Source organism: Phyllostomus discolor, chromosome 2 (genome assembly GCF_004126475.2).
Source record: "Phyllostomus discolor isolate MPI-MPIP mPhyDis1 chromosome 2, mPhyDis1.pri.v3, whole genome shotgun sequence".
Taxonomy (NCBI): domain Eukaryota; kingdom Metazoa; phylum Chordata; class Mammalia; order Chiroptera; family Phyllostomidae; genus Phyllostomus; species Phyllostomus discolor.
This window is the reverse complement of record NC_040904.2, coordinates 110,427,100-110,445,393: the sequence shown is the minus strand read 5'-3', so window position 1 is coordinate 110,445,393 and position 18,294 is coordinate 110,427,100. Positions and strand designations below refer to the sequence as shown.

The following is an 18,294-nucleotide window of genomic DNA, read 5'->3' as shown; positions in this document are numbered from 1 at the left end:
ATTTAATGAGATCACTCCGGAACAGAAAGGAGTAAAAGGAGGGAAGTCTGGAAGAATCAAAGACTTGCTTCAGCCTAAACAGGTCCTCCTTTTAGTGCCTTTTAATATTTGACAAAACATTTCATTGGAAAAGAAAAAAAAAAGATTCCCATTACTCAAAAAAAAAAAAGGAAAATATCACTGAATGAGACTATAAGAAAAATTATGATAAAATAAAATTAATTTATATGGTACAAACAGTAGATAATTAACAAGCTCATGCAGGATTTAATGCTAGTCAAAGAGTTATGTTTAGTTCTACAAAGAAGCTGAATGATGCCTTTGATAACTTTGAGGGGCTAAGGAGATAAAATTTAATAGTCCAAGGACCACTTAGTACAGTCAGGGAGGAAGAAGAAAAGGATGCTAGGAAATACTCATGCACTTTTGGTTGAGACTTTAAAGAAAACTACTCTAAAAATAACATGAATGAGAAGCACACTAATTCTCAGGGATACGAAAATTCAGTTTCAAATATCAAAGCCTAAAAGCAGATTAATGTAATCCCAGACTGGTAGCTCATTCAGGCACCAATAAAGTGCTAATTGTTGGAAGAGAAAATGTCCTAGGTATAGTTACTTCTAAAGCAAAATCTCAAACACAATGTCCAAAACATAATAAAAAATAACCAGGTACATGAGGAGATAAGAGATAAGGCAATGAACTGAAACTACAAACAACAGAAAATAAACTCATAAAGATTACAGATAGCCTATACAGTCTTTAACATGTAATTTTCAAGATGATAAAAGACTGAAAATTCTGACAGCCTCAAAAGCCCAAGAATAGGATACAACAAATTTTTCAGGAGAAAAATATTCTAAAACTGAAAAGATAGCTGTATTTAATAAACACATGGATGGGTTTAGAAGCAGAGGTATACAGCAGAAGTGATTATTAATGAACTAGAAGCAATCAGAGGAACATATTAAAAATAAAGAATGAAACACCAAAATGATAAAAATCATGAAGGAGAGTATAAGAGGCCTAGATAAGACTGACGAGAAAGACTAATATACATATAACTGGATCCCATAAAAGGAGAAAAAAGACAGATAAGAAAGATTCAGGAACTACTATAAAGGATACAAGGACAAAACCAAGGGGGAGGGTGGAAGCAAGGGAAGGAGATGGGTTTGGAGGTCAGGAGGGGGAGGGGTGGGGAGAAATACAAACGACTGTAATCGAACAACAATAAAATAATTTAAATTTTTAAAAAAGTCTGAGAACAGAAAATCATAAAATAGAGTATATTTCCCTTCCAAAAAAAAAAAAAGAGATAAGCACAACCATATTTAAAGACACAATGGCTGAGAATTTTCTAAAACTAATGACAGCAAATTACAAATGCAAGAAGCATTATGAATCATAGCTGCATACATAACAACGGTGTTTTTTAGGTGGAAAAGAAAATGATCAAAAAAGGTAGCACAATAATGCAGACACATTACCTACAAAGGAACAGTTAATTGAACTAACAGCTATTAGCTGCTTAACAGAATCAACAGAAAACAGAAGAGTAAGGGAGTCTTTTGTCTTTCCTGAATCTTAGTAGTGTTTCCGGGTGGGAGTGGGGGAATATTTATGAGGCTCTTTCACTGCAGTGGCCTGACTGGGATAAGGCAAAGACAATGGCAATTGTCAAGAGTTTCAAATCAAGTCTTAAAGAGTAGAGTTTTTGATAAGCTTAAGTTGAGGGGCATACTGTCCTGGGAAAGGGATAGTTTGTTTTTTGGATAAATGTAATTTTTGGCCATTCCTGAAACAAACAAGACCATTTGTTGTTGGGAACTGCCCTGCCTGGTTTCAGAAGCTGCAATTCCCTGTGACTAAGGCTGAATAAAGGACCTTGGAACCATAAGCCACTTAGGAGACAAAGCTTACCTTTCTTGTAGGGGCACCACCTCTGCCACCTTTCTCTTCACCCTGCTTGTTCCTGGGCAGATGACTGGTTAGCCAATGACGGGTAAGATTCCTCAAAGGAGGGATGATCTAAGACAGGCACGGTCACAAAGGGGCCCTCAGGGAAGGACTTGGGGGGCCACAGAAAAAGGGGGTGATGGACGCTCGTCCCTCAGCTTTGACATAGTTTGAGTTCTCATTCTGTCTGCAAGAAGTCTCCTAGAGATTGGCTGCCTTACTTCCCCTATCTGAGTTAAGCCTGAAACAATGCTATAGGTGGGTATGGCCCTGTGCTGGAAAGGGCGGGTTCCCTAGGGTGATCAGGCCTAAGAAAGAATGCATAAAGTCCTATGAAACCTGCTTATGTCCTCAATTTAAATGATAAGGGTCTAAGCATGAAATGAGTTTGTTCCCCAAAGTTTTATGGCCCTTTAACTATCTGACCCTGACTCAGAATAAGCCCTCAGAGTTCTTTGAATGTTATCTATTGTTTAATCATTTCTGCCTGACAATGACTGATGAGCTTTATGTATATACCCTGTATTCCTGTGCAAACTGAACCCAATAAAAGCCTGTCAAGGCAAGGGTCCAGGTGCTCTCCTCTTGAGAAAGTGGCCAAGGTGCTTCGAGCCTTTTCCCCTCTTGAGAGAGAGGCCACAACAACCCTTTTCCTCCACAGGACTTGGTAGTCCATGTGAATTTGTCTCATCTCATCCATAACGCTGCAGACCCCAGGAGCCAGGATCAGTGTTAATTTGTAACTTCATCTTGCTGGGCAAGAATTCCTGGAGTAGTAAAACCATATTAAGTCAAATAGTAAACCCATGTTAATGTGGTCAATATGTGGTTTCAGATGGTTTTGGTTTGGCTCTCAGTCCCCTTCCCGCCACCCCCCCAGACCCTGCCCCACATTCCCATCTAGGAACATGATTAGTTCAGATCCTTATCACTATATGAGGTTTCATGATGAAATCTAGGGGAGAGTACAAGGGTCACTTCAAACTGTAAGAATCAGAGTTTTCTTACAAAGAAACTGTGCAGCAGCATTTAGTACTCGAGTTCACATACCTGAAGCACTACAACATGAATACTAAGAGAAGGATTATGACTGGAGTCTGCAGTACACTTAAAAAGTTTTAAAATTTTTAAATTGTACTTGACGTACAATATTACATTGCTCTCAGGTGTACAACACAGTGATTCAACATTTATATACTTTTGAAGCAATAACCATAGCAAATCTAGTAACCATCTGTTATAGTACATAGTTATTATGATATTAATGACTATATTTCCTATGCTGTACATTACATTCCCATGACTTATTCTATAACTGGAAGTTTGTACTGCTTAATCCTCTTCTCTTCTGCCCATCTCCTACATCACTGACCCTGGCAACCATCAGTTTGTTCTCTGTATCTATCTATGAGTTTGTTTCATTTTCTTTGTTCATTTGTTTTGTTTTTGTTTTTTTTTTTTTTACATTCTGCATATGAGTGAACTCATAGCTTTTGGCTTACTTACTCTGTCTGACTTATTTGGCTTAGCATAATATTCTCTAGGTCTATTCTTCAGCCTACATCTAAGCCAGAACCCAGGAGTGCCAAAATTAAGCTAAGTAAATAGATCCCAGTTTATCTAAAGAGCCCACAAAACCAAATGTTGGGCTATTGGCAAAATTATCAATTCTGTTCTTATTTTCTTCACTTCTCCAGTCTTTTTAGTAATAATAATGATCCCAGGAAGGACTGGCAAGTTGTAAGCATGACATTTCCCCCAAACAGACCAATATTATATCTAAAGTGTCTCTTTTCTGAACTACTGCCTGTTCACATAGCCTCCTGGATGAAGAATTCTTTTGGTCTTGTTTGCACTGTCTAGTTCCACTGCTATTCTCTGAACCTTAGTGTGTAGAATTCTTCTTACTTAATGGGCCTCTTGTAAAGCTGGAAGTGAGGAAGCTTGGTATGAGAGTGAAACAATTCAGAATTCCTTTCAGTGGTTAGGGAGTTAGATTCTCAGTTCCCAAAGTGAGGAAACTGCTGGGCCAAGATGAGTTCTGGGAGACATCAGTTTACCGAGGTTACAAATCCCTGACTAGTTGGCAGGTAGTAGCCAACAGACTTTTATGGCACAAATTTAGTATCAGTCTTTAGGAGCCACCTGATTATCTGTTGGGGTGAAATACCCCTGATGGAGCTGACTACGAGAATTGTAACATTTTGATGAAGAATGATCCAGTGCTAGGTAATGAAATTTGTAGTGTCAATATCGTAAGGTAGCTCTAAGGCAGAAGAGCTTGGGGTTGGATTTAAGTAACCTGTCTCCATTGTGAGGTCTGTGAAAGTGAGACAGCCTTTACATATATTATCTATTCTCTAGTCCAAGGCCTATTTATGTGAAAATTAACTTACAAAATCTACCTCCTATAAAAGATCCCTGTGTATTGCTTTGGTAGTGATAGCAATCTTCTTTTTTATGAACTATATGATAGATGGCCTTTTGTGGTACTTGCTATTTAGAAAATTATTTAACATTTGAGTCCAGTTACCCAGAAAAGAAAATGATTCATTACAAGGAATTGGTACCAAGGAAACAAGTTCTTTCCCACAGATTCAAGGACTGTCTCTCTCTGTGTCTTTCAAAAGTCCATGTCTCCAGGTTTTAGGTTACACAGGAGTTGTTCATGAAGATGCTGAGGAAAGGTTGTTTATACCTGTTGATGGTAAGACTGAGTATATGGCACGGGTTTCTGGCAGACAGTATAGCCATGTCTGGTTGTAGTAGCTTGGAGTATAGTATCAAAGATAATTCCTAAACACATAGGCTAGTTTGTACTAACTAGTAACTGAAGACTGGTTGAGCCTCAAAAGATGTTTCATTGTCATTAAAGACAATGGCAGTATCTTAGGTCATAGAAATCCTAAGACCTTTGGTAACATTAGTTTCAGAATTCCCCTTGTTCTTTCTACCTTTCTTGAAGGTTAAAGGTGATATGTACAGTGAAGTTTCTGAGTGAGTGGAAGGGCTTTGGAAAGCTCAGTAATAATAGTTTCAGCAAAATGGATGACTCTCATCAGAAAGGTTGACATTCTTCAGGTTGGGAACACAAAAATGAGTAAGTTTTTTGTGCGGCTGTTTGAGCTGTTGATTTCCAACAGGGAAAGGCTTTAAGTCTGCCCCAAGAATAAGCAAACAATGACCAGAACATATTCAAAACCCTTGTATGAAAACCATTTGGAGGTGTTCAAAGGTACCTTGAGGTTGCAACTGTTGTCCATGACCCACTTTTACTGTTTTAACCTAGGATTATGCTGGTGAGAGATGAGACATAGATCACAACATGCTCAGCAATTTCAGTAGTTTCCCATTAGCTGAGTTTACCAACTAATTCTCCTTATGAGGGCACATAATTTTATGTGAAAAATCCCCCAGGTTCCATTAGAGGACCTCTGATGCCATAAAGAAATTGTCCTGGGAGCACCAGAGGTCCACTTTAGTAATCTGAACACCTCCCTTTCTCAACTCTAGAGGTAGTTAGTCACTGCATTCTTTGATAGCATGTTTGGACCTCTTTCAAGATTTGGTCTTTCCTTATCTTGAGGGCTGCAATCTTAGTGACGGGTGCCTGTCTGCCATACGGATCAGCCAGGGCATTTTCTTTAACCATCATGTTACCTCTTTTTTTTTTTTTTGTAACAGTTATGTCCTTAGGATGCACTGATGTTGAAGTCAATAACCCTCATTGTTCCCAGAGCATTCCAAAATTATGGACCACCCCAAAAGCAGATTTACTGTGTTTGTATACATTAACTCTTTTATCTCTGGCTAACTAGCTAGCTAACTAGCTAGCTATCTGGCAAACTCTGGTGAATTCACTGAGTTCTGTTATCTGGGCATGTCTTGCCGCTAGTAAGGAGTCACATTCTATGGGTAAGTTGAGATCTGTTCCAATGTATCCTGCTTCATATTTGTTTGTTTTGTTCTTAAGATAGGATCCATTAATAACAGTTAAGTCTGAATTTTCTAGAGTAGTTTATGATAAGTCTATTCAGGGCACAACATGCCAGCAAAGACTAGTTTCCCTTTTTAGGGGGGAAATAGAGGAGTAGTAGCAGGGATCGGCAAACTATCTTGTAAAGGACCAGCTTTAATGTTTTAGGCTTTGTGGGCCATATAACAGTCTGTTGTGCATTTTTTTAATGCAATCCTTTAAACATGTAAAAACTATCTGTAGCTAACAGACAGTGATAAAAACATAATGTGGGCTGAATTTGGCTAGGGGCCATTGTTTGCTGACCCTTGAAGTATTATAACAATGAATGGCAATGTGTGAGGGATAAAGTTAATAGGATTTTCTATGAGCTAAGTCTCCTTGCTGAGACACGTTCTGTCTTTTCAGTGAGCAACAAAGACTGTACAGCATGAAGGACCTTGGAGTTCAAAGAAGCTTTTGCTTTATTAATAAGATATCTTGGTCATCTTTTGGGGAAGTCCAAAAGAAAAGATCTATAGATACTGAGATCTAGGGAGTCTGCAAAAAGTGGCTTGCTCCCTACCCGATCTCCTTATAAGCAAGGATAGCAGATCCTTCAATGTTTTGGTGCTTCATGCTCAATTATTAATAAATTACTGAGAATCACCATATTTAAGGAAAGTCTCCAATAAGAAGAGACCAAAATAGCTTAAACAGGGACAATGCACAAAGGAGAAAAGAACACTTAAAACAACCATATCTTCACAAGACATAAGTTATTGCATCCATAAAATATAGACAAAGTTATAAAAAAGAATATTCAGATAACAAAAAATAGGTATGAAAGCAGAAATAAAAAAATTAACTATAAAGGCTGAAAGAAAGGTTAAAAAATACAAGTAAGTAAAAAGATTTTAAAAAATGCAAAGAGAGAGTTCTGGCCAAGAAGGAGGCATAGGTAGAAACCCTTTGCTTCTTAACACAACCAAAATGAAGATAACAACCAATCTAAAATCAAAAAACAACCACAAGTGCCAGAAAAGCAAACTGCATGGAACTTGGCCAACCAAGGAATTAAAGAAACAGGCAACCAGACAAAACAAACCAGTAAGATGGTGGACAGAGAAAACTGCAGCAAGGCAGTGGACCCTGCAGGTGGGGCTGGCTGAGGAAACAGGGGAGGCCTAGGACCATGTAGGTGGGGCTGGCTGAATGGGAAACTTGAACTCAGAGTTGACTGTGGATTATGGCAGGGGTTGCCACAGTGGGAGAAACTCCGAGTCCCACACAAGAGTTCCTTGGAAAGTGCGCTAGAGTAGAGCAGGGGAGGTGCATGGTTTCCTCTCTAGCCCCTCCCCCAAAGGCAGTGCTGCAGTGCAGCAAGGAGGGTTGCCCTGTCCTGGTAAATACCTAAGGCCCTGCCCCCTTACAACTTTTCAAGTGTGCCAAGACAAAGAAATATGGCCCAAATGAAAGAACAGAGCAAAACCTCAGAACTAAGTGATGAAGAGATTGCCAACCTACCTGATGGAGAATTTAAAGCCCTTGTAATCAAAATGCTTACAGAACTGATTGAGTTTGGTTGAAAAATGAAAAAACAAATGAGAGATACCAAAAATGAAATCAAGCAAAATATTCAGGGAACTAACAGTGACAGGAAGGAAACCAGGACTCAAATCAAAGGTATGGAACAAAAGGAAGAAAGAAACATCCAACCAGAAAAGAATGAAGCAACAAGAATTCAAAAAAATGAGGAGAAGCTTAGGAACCTCTGGGACAACTTGATACATTCCAATATCCGAATTACAGGAATGCCAGAAGGTGAAGAACAGCAGCAAGAAATTGAAAACTTATCTGAACAAATAATGAAGGAAAACTTCCTCAATCTGGTGAAGGAAATAGACTTTCAGGAAGTCCAGGAAGCCCAGAGAGTCCCAAAGAAATTGGACCCAAAGATGAACACACCAAGGAACATTATCATTAAGTTACCCAAGATTAAAGATAAAGAGAGAATCTTAAAAGCAGCAACAGAAAAGGAGAGAGTTACCTACAAAGAAGTGCCCACAAGGCTATCAGCTGATTTCTCAAAAGAAACCTTCCAGGCAGGAAGGGGCTGGAAAGAAGTATTCGAAGTCATGAAAGGCAAGGACCTACATCCAAGATTACTGTATCCAGCAAAGCTACCATTTAGAATGGAAGGGCAGACAAAGTGCTTCACAGATAAGGTCAAGTTAAAGGAGTTCATAATCACCAACTCCTTATTATATGAAATGTTAAAGGGACTTATCTAAGAAAAAGAAGATCAAAACTGTGAACAGTAAAACGACAACTATCAACAGTAAAGCTCACAACTGTCAACAAATTAACCTAAAAAAAGAAAGAAAGAACAACAAAAACTAAAACAGGAACAGAATCAGAGAAATGGATATTACATGGAGTGTTTTCAGTGGGGAGAGGGAAAGGAGGAATAGTGAGGAAAAGGTACAGGGAAGAAGAAGCATAATTGGTAGGCATAAAATAGACAGGGAGAGGTCAAAAATGGTATCGGAAACAGAACTCAAAGAATTTATATGTACAACCCATGGACATGAACTAAGGGGTTGGGGGGGACAACACACTGGAGGGTTGGAGGATGCTGGGCCGAGGAGAAACAACGGGGGAAAATTGGGAAAACTGTAATAACATAATCAATAAAATACACTTAAAAATGCAAAGAGAGAAAATATCAAATAAGTAAGAGCTTTTTATAGACCTTAAGGATAAATCTTTTCTATAACTGAAAACCCCCTGCCCTACATCTCAGTACTCAGCACAATAAATTATATAAGATCCACAAGTGTGCATAATCATGATGGTTACAGGAAATGGAAATGTAAAAAGAAGAAAAGATCTTAAAAGCTTTAGGGAATAAAAACAAGTTATATATAGAGATCAGGAATCTGAATGACATTGAAGTTTTCAACAATATGGAAGTTAGAAAGACAGCGTAATAATATATTCAAAATTCTGGGGTTTTAAACAGGATTTCCAACCTAGAATTCCATATCCAGCCAAAGTCTCACTGCTAGTTTCCTCCCATATTCATTCTTCTCTTACTTTTAGTAACAGAGCCTGCCAAGCACACCTCAGCACATATCTACACAGCTAAATGTTTCCTACTTCTCTTTTAACTACTAATAGTTGTAGCTATATGACAAACTTCTGACCAATGAGATCTGATTGAAAGTGATATGGGCAGCTACCAGTTCATGCCCTAAAAATAAATCTGCACACCCATCCTCTTTTTCCCATCTCCCTGGCTGGAGCAAGATGACAGTGTGATAAGCTATTTTTGAGCTGAGAGATACAGGTAAACCACCAAGTAGTTTTTAATGTGCACATAAATCACCTTGGAGTCTTGTAAAAATTCAGGTTCTGGTTTCTTAGGTCTGGTTTTGGCCTGAGATTCTGCATTTTTAACAAGCTCCCACATGATATGGCTGCTGTTTCTGGGAATCATAATTTGAGCTACAAGGTCCAAGAGTAGAGAATGGTGTAATGACAAGAGAGAAGGCACCTGGGTCCCTGGAAAATCCACTCTACCTTCCCTCAACCACTTGCTAGCTGACTGGGTGAGGGAGAGGGACAGAGATGCATATTAGTGTCTGATACGTGCACATGTGTGCACACAATTTTCCTTCCAAATTAAATTTATTAAAAAATAGATGAATAACTGTCTTTCCCTAAAACTTTTACAAATGCCCAAAATTTGGGAGGCATTTCTATTAATATGAACTGTATGAGCCTAACATAATGATTTTGAAGTGTAAACCTAACTAATACAAAGATGAATGAAGGCATTTTTAGACATGCAACATCCAAAATAAAAATGTATTTCATTCACCTTCTGTCAGAAAGTTCTCAAGAAAGTACTTCAGCAAAATAAGCAAATAAACCCAAAAGATGATGGGGTTCCAGAAATCAGGATCCAACACAGGAGACAGTGTATGGAAGTACGCAGGGTAATAGTATGTTCCATATTCCTAATACATCCTATGAAGATGGGGGAGGAAAGTCTATAATTATATATGGGGATAAGGGAAGTGAATAAAAGAACGAAATTCTTCACATTCCATTTTAGGAAACCAAAAGCTAAGTCTAAAATTTAAAAATAAAGAAATAGGAGGAATAATACAACATTATGCTGAAATTATAGAAAAGAGCCAAGACTTGAAAGAATCACAACTTATCAATAGATACGGTGAGAACCAAAGATGCAATTTTTTCTGATATACTCTATAAGAATTTTCTTTTTAAAATCTTAACACATATTATGATTTTTAAAATTTTTGAGCAGTTACCATTTCATTATTGCTATTCTAATCCATTCATATGATTCCCAATTTCAGAATTCTACTAAAAGATCAGATTAGTAATTTTTTACATATGTGCATATGAAAATGTTATATATGTATACACCATATTTTATATATATCAAACATTATTGATCATTGGCACTTTTAATAGGGCTTTTAACTTAAGTGTAACTGAATAAAGTATTTTCCCCATCTCTTAGGGCTTGTAAGCACTGAGAATTGGAAAGGGTCTCTTTGCTTTACCATGCATTGTAGAGTTCAGATTTGCAAATTTGGAAGCAGAGAGGAGTTTGAAGAAGGAGGCAAGCACATCAAGAGTGAACTGGAGGTCGGTGATTCTGGATGCTGCATGGAGGCAGAATTGAAAAGAAACAAGATTGGAAAACAGAAGTGTTTATTAGGAACTTCTGAAGCATATGAAACTCTTCTATTTCTTTTACAAACACTTCAGTAAATCTACATTGCTCCATGTGTGCATGCTGGAACTGAGGGGGAGTAGAGAAGGGAGAGTGCAGAGTGGGGAAGTAGGAGGTTAGACTAGCTGAGTTAAGAATTTAGAATGCCAGGGGTTGAAAACAATGGAAGATAAGATCTGAAGCAGTGGAAGGCAAGAGAACTGCTGGGTGAAGTGACCACTGCTCATAGCTGAATTACATACACAATTTAAAGAACATAAAAATATGCTTAATTCTTTAGTAGACCACCAAAGTACAATCATGTACTTACACTAAGCATAAGCATGAAAATTGGTACAGATCCTAATTTTTTATCACACATTATTGGACTCTATGATATTCTGTTTAGATATAGCTCTGTATTTTGTAGTCTGGGTTTCATATGTAAAGTAATAACTTTCCTATTTAAATATAATAAACCCCACTGCTTCTCTCTACCTAACACAGGTAAGATGTTTACAAAGGAAACCTAATAAGAATTTTTTTATTTTTATACTTTTTATTTGGGCTTCCAAAAAAGATGACCAAAATATCTCTTTAATAATTAAGCCATAGTACTTAAGAAAATAATTTTCTTGCTATCTATATCACAAATTCAAGAGAAGAATAAATGGAAATGATACCTAAATGAGATAAAAAAATTTACCTAAATTTTATAGCTGCTTTCAGTTCCTATTTCATTAAAAACAAAAAAAGATAAAACAAAAACTGATGATGATATACTTACTTGTCTAATAATATTTCTGCCAAAAAATTAGTGATTAAAAATTTGCATTAAAATAAACACACGAAATCTTGTCCAAGGAATAATCTTAAATCAAGTCTAAGATTAGATTATGTCACAATTTAAATATTCTAATACAAGAAATCTATTAAATACATTAGTTATATCCCTATGACCAAACAGTAGGAAATAATACATACAGCTTCACTGTATTATTTTCAGGAATTTTAGAGCATAAGTCATTTATTTATCTACCACTCTAAAAAGAACTACTCAATACCTTATGTTTTCTTCAGTCTGAATTTCTGTCTGTCTTTCTATATTTGGGTTATTTTAACATTTTATATGTGATTTTTTTTATTTTCCAAAATTTTAACAAACATATATTACATAAAACAAAAATGTTTTCTTTAAAAACTCAAATACTTATATGATGAATGTACTGAAATACATACATCTCAATATAATGAGATATCAACTCATGTCAATGTCAACTAATCAGTGAAAATAAAGCAAAAGAGGTAATTTAAAGAACTTCCAAGATATTTGTTTACAGGGACCTGGAAACAAAAAAAAGGTTTACATAGAGTATATATAAGGTATTCAACAATCTTTTGCAATTGCTCTTTTAATATTTAGCATAGGGTCTTCTTCCATTATGGGTTAGATGGCCCTTTTCTCTGCTCCTATAACATCCAGAGCATACTACAATGAGATTGGTACCACACTACTACAATTATTTATCTGCTTCCAAGCCCCTACTCCTACTTTTGTTGAACTCTTAAGCTCTCTGATTCGTTAAGTACCGGACACAACAGGCACTTTATAAATGTCTGATAAGTAAATAAAAATGAAAGAAAAACAAGAACTAATTCTGAAAAGTATGAATTAGCACAACTTTCATAAATCAGATTGCAGTTTTTAAAGCTGCTTTAATTCACATATTTTAATACACAGTTATGTTAAAGTTAGTTCTAAAAGAAGCTTATGGTAAGAACTAGCATCTTCCTGGGTCTGGTTTCTCTAATATATATGTGTGTGTATACATATAATAATATACTATATAATATATTATAGATACTATATATTATTATAATAATATAATAGTATATTACAGTATATAGTATACTGTATACTATATTATCTATAATAGAATATTATATATTATATACATGTGTATATTGTACATGCATGTGCATATATGTAATATATACATGCGTGTGTATATAATATACTATATATTATTATATATTATATGTTATAATATATAATATACACACAGCTATATACACAAATGTATATATGAAATTATGTTTCATAAAATATTTGAACTACAACTAGTTGATAATAAAGACAATCTTTACAACACATTACTTCTCAAATATTTATGACTTCCGATCTAAATGCAATATAGCATTCAAGAAAAATTGAATAGGTTTTACAAAAAGTAGTGTTGGTGTATTAGATTGTGGTAGGGCACTCTTTGGGATAAAACCACTAATTAGAAAAATTTTTAACAAATTATTAACACTTACAAGCAGATTTAAAGGTTGCTGGATACAATGTCCACATAACAAGAACCAACTACATTCCTACGTACTAACAACATGACAGAAAATGAAATTAATAATTTACAATAAGAAAAATTAGATACTTATTTATAAACATATCAAAAATGTGTAAGGACTTCACTGATAACTATGAGGACTGGGAGAAATTAAAGTTCTAAATAAATGGTGAACACGTTCATAGACTGGAAGGTTCAGTATCATAAAAATGTTAAGTACTCCCCAAATTGATCTATAGATTCAAAGCAATCACAATCAAAACCCCAGTAGGGTTTGTGTTTGAGTGTGCATATGTGTGTTTGGTAGATGTTGATAAGCTAATTCTAAAATGTGTATGGAAATAAACAGGAGTTAGGTTAGCCATGATCATCTTAAAGAACTAATTGGAAGACATATCTTACCTCTTATACTTATTATAAAGCCTTATAGTAAAGTTATAGTAATCACAAGTTTATAAAATAAATCTTGACCCTAACACAATATATAAAAACCAACCCCAAGTGGATTGAAATCTAAATATTGAAAAAGAAACCTTGAGGCAACAATTTCTAAAATAGGACACAAGAACCGCTGCTCACAAAATAAAAATGATTAAAATATGCTATAATGAAGAACTTGTCAAAAGACACTGTTACAAAGGTAAATATGCAAGGCACAGAATGAAAGAAAAATTTTGCAACACATATATATTCAATGAAGAATAGAATTCCTACAAATCAATTTTTTAAAAAGACAACCCAGTAGAAAAATAAGCAAAAGAATTGAACAATATTTCATAAAAGAAGATATTCAAGTGGCCATTAATCATAAGCAAAGGTGCTCACATTCATTATTTATCAGTGAAGGAAAACTAAAATCACATTGAGGTACCACAACATATCACCAGTGGCTTACTGGCTTCACTTATAGATAGATAACCAAGTTACTATAGTAGTCACCTTTGAGCTACTTACTCTTAGGGAACTGTGGGATCTGTATAGTTGCCACTGTCTCTATCTCACTATTGCCATATCCTTATCAATTCAGTCTTCTGGAGGCTCAAGTGAAATTTTCACAAAATTAGAGTCACTCAAGGTTACATTATAGGTTTAAATGAATATTTGAGAGTTTATTTAAAGCTCTAAACCACCACTTATAAAATAATCCCTAAGTAATCTCATTGAAAGATTTACATTTAATTACTTAACAGACTGTCACATACAGCTATAGGGGTATAATAGCCATTAAAAATCATGCTTTGAAAAAAATTACCATTTAAAATTTTTAAAGATGATGAAAAACTGAAGGAATATATAATAAACACCTATGACTTAAGTTAAACATTTTAGGCAAAAATACTTTATAAGTGACTTTTTTCCCACTTCTTGCATTACAACAAAAGGTATATATAGTGATGGGTAGCTCTGCTACTATTCATGATGCTAAGATTGGTAACTTTTTTAAGCTGGTGACTAACAGATGCAATTACTATATAATCTGTTAGGTGATACTTGGAGGAAAAAAAATTTTATTTCCCAACAAACTTTCATCAAATGGCTTTAGCATCCACAGATGATTCCTGTCTGACTCAACTGTTACACTAGGAATTACAAAAACGTTTTTCTTTTTGATGTACGTATCTTATCGATTATGCTGTTACAATTGTCCTGATTTTTGCCCTTTTGCCCACCTTCACACAGCACCACCCATTCCCTCAGGCAATCCCCACATCATTGTTCATGGCCACGGGTCAAGCGCATAGGTTCTTTGACTACTCCATTTCCTATGCTGTACTTTACATCCTCTATCCTGTAACTATTTGTACTTCTTAATCCCCTCACCTCTTCACTCATTCCCCTCTACCCCACCCCTCCATTTGGCAACCATCAATATACTCTCCATATCCATGATTCTGCCTCTGTTCTTCTTACTTGTTTAGTTTGTTTTTAGATTCAATTGTTGACAGGAATGTGCTTGTTGCCATTTTATTGTTCATAGTTTTGATATTCTTTTCTTAAATAAGTCCCTTAACATTTCATATAATAACGGTTTGATGATGATAAACTCCTTTAGTTTCTTCTTGCCTGGGAAGCTCTTTGTCTGTTCTTCAATTCTAAATGATAGTTTTGCTGGGTTGAGCAATCTTAGCTCTAGGTCCCTGTTTTACATGACTTTGAGTATTTCTTGCCAGCCCCTTCTAGCCTGTAAAGCTTCTTTTGAGAAGTCAGCTTACAGTCTTATGGGGACTCCCTTGTAGGTAATTAACTGCTTTTCTCTTGCTGCTTTTAAAATTCTCTTTTTATCTTTAACCTTTGGCATTTTAATTATGATGTGTCTTGGAATGGGCCTCTTTGCATCCATCTTGTTTGGGACTCTCTGTGCTTCCTGGATTTGCATGTGTATTTCCTTCACCAAATTAGGTAGGTTTTCTTTCATTATTTTTTTCAAATAGGTTTCAATTTCTTGCTCTTTCTCTTCTCCTTCTGGCACCCCTATGATGAGAATGTTGGAACACCTGAAGTTGTCCCAAAGGCTGCCTTATACTAGCCTTGTTTTTTTGGATTCTTTTTTCTCCTTGTTGTTCTGATTGGTTGTTTTTTGCTTCCTTATGTACCAAATCAACGATATGATTCTCAACTTTATTCACTCTACTGTTGTTTCCCTATGAATTTTTCTTTGTTTTAATTAGTGTATCCTTTGTTTCTCACTGGGTTTTTTTTCCTATGCTTTTGAGGTCCTCATTAAGTTTCTAGAGCATCCTTATAAGCAGTATGTTGAATTCTGCATCTGATAGATCGCTGATCTCCATTTTTAGTTATTTTTCTGCAGTTTTGATCTGTTCTTTCATTTGGGCCATGTTTTTTTGTCTGTTCATTTTGGCACTCTCCCAGTGTTTGTTCCTGTGTATTAGGTAGAGCTGCCATGACTCCCTGTCTTGGTAGTATGGCCCAATGCAATATGCGTCCTATAGGGTCCAGTGGCACAGCCTCCCCTAAAACCCAAGCTGGGTAAAAGAGGTGTGCCCTTCATGTGGGCTGAGTACAGCCTCCTCTTCTAGCTGATCCTTGGTTGCTGTTGGCAGGTGAATAGGAGGGATTTACCCAGGCCTGTCAGTTGCAAGGACTGGCTGTGACCACTGACCACCAACATCCATCTGTGCAGGATCAGCTAGCTGTGCACGGACAGGGTGGTAGTGCTCTGATGTGATCTGTAGCTGCCCACTGTATGTAGAGGCCCTGGGGTTTACTGAGTGGTATAGGCCGAGGTCTATAACATTTATGTTTTGCCTGGGCTACCCTGCCTGAGCTACAGAGCAATCTGAGATGGCTGCTACTTGTGCTGGGCTTGGAGATTCCCAGGCAAAGCCAAACTTGAATCTAAACTTCTGCTGCTAGTTCCAGGCCTGGGGCCAGCTGGCAAGAGGTATGGGGGCTGGGGATTCAGTTTAGCTGTTGCTTGACAGGATTTAGGAAGTTGTGAAGCTTGAGCCAAGACCAGTAACTCATATGGAAAAGCTACTGTTAACAGCTATAAATTGGGTGGGACAGAGCCTCAGGGGACCTCCAGGGCAGGGCAAACTGTGTTAGCCAGGTTGACACAGTCTCAGATATGGCACCTGCCTGCTGGCTCTGTGGCTCTGCCCACCTTTCTCTCTGGGAGAACACTGTCTCCCAGCTCTCACTTTGATGTTAGCCACTTGGCAGCATGGGGAAACACTGCTCATCTCCTCGTACAACCATGTAAAAATTACAACTAAATTATAGAACCACCATCACTCAGAACCAGCAATGGAAGTCTGACAACTACAGAATTAAAGAAACCACATCCATCCAGAATGGTAAGAGGGGCAGACGTGGAATGGGTTGGTCCTACATACATGTGTGTGGATAAAAAATTCAAGAGGTATATCTCAAGAGCAAGGAGTCCCAGCCTCACACCAGGCCCCCAACACAGTGGACCAGTGCCAGGAAAACATGTTCCCATAACTTCTGGCTGCAAAAACCAGCAAGGACTGAGTTAGTGAAAGAAACTTCTGGAGTCCCAAGCAATTCCTCTTAAAGAACTCTTAAAGAACTCCCACACGGACTTACTCAGACTCACTCCCTCTGAGCTACAGCACCTTGGTAGCAGCTTGAAAGGCACCAGTGGCATACAAAAATGTTTTTCTGATTCTATCATTCCTTCCATATTTATCAACTGGCATTTTTCTGTAAAGTGCTCTCTCTTTCTCCCCCGCCTTAATATTAGTAATTCATAGGTTCTTTATATGGGCATATCATAATCTATTATTCTTTTTGAATCTGAAATTACCCTAAATTTGTGCTGTAAAAACCTGTTTAAGTCATCTCCTATTCCTTTTGAAATAATGTGACATCTGAAAACACAAGATGCCACTAGACAGCAAACAGAATTCAAGACCTAAAGAATTAAATTACACAATGAAAGGCAACTCAGTAAGACTGTCCCACACAGCTTCTTGTTCTTCCAGGTTTTACTCAATCTCTCTGGAATGGCATCACTACCATCAACTTAATTATTCAAGTCAGAAACCTCAGAATAATTCTCAACCCTCCCTTTCTCTCACTACTAGTTTGAGAAGAGTAGTCAGAGGACTGGAGCACAAAAGGCCCTGCTATGGACTATGTATTTACTATTTATACTTCTTTTTGTTACCATTTTATTACTTTTAAAACTTCAGAGTATTGTTTAAAATACATAAAAATAAGGAGATTGGATTCATCAACTTTCAAAGGCAAACCAACCATTTATCTCCAGGTTTCAACATAACTTATTGTACTTTTTCTAGATTGGCCATTTGTTCTAATGCTGTAACTGATAATGGTTCCTGGTATTTTGTTTTAAAATCTCAGAGCTGGTGGGACCATAAAAGTGACTTAATGCAAACATCCATCCAATATTTGAGTTTCCTCTAGAACTCCATCAACTTTTTATTCAGGATATACTGAAACCATCTGTAGAAAGAAAAAAATTCCCTAACCTACCAGTTTGCATTTATACAACTTTGTTACAAAACTGCTCCTTATGTTATAGTGCCAAAGTGTATCTTGTCTGTGTTCAGTCATTAGTCACAATTCTACATTTTGGGTCACAAAGAAATTATAAATTATGTTCCTCTTCCATATATGTAAAATAGGACCCACATGGGAAAGTATGCTTACACCCTACAGTTAAATCTCAGGAAACTGAGCGTTAGTCTTAAAATAGCTTAATTCCACTTAGTAACTAATGATAGATCTGTCATTTATGAATACCTAAATTTTCAAAGATATTCATT

At 36.6% G+C, this 18,294-nt stretch overlaps 1 protein-coding gene across 1 annotated transcript in view; it reads right to left on the bottom strand.

Annotated features, from left to right (window-relative positions):
• Positions 1 to 18,294, bottom strand: part of CDK8 (cyclin dependent kinase 8) — a 133,784-nt gene that overhangs the window by 87,205 nt on the left and 28,285 nt on the right.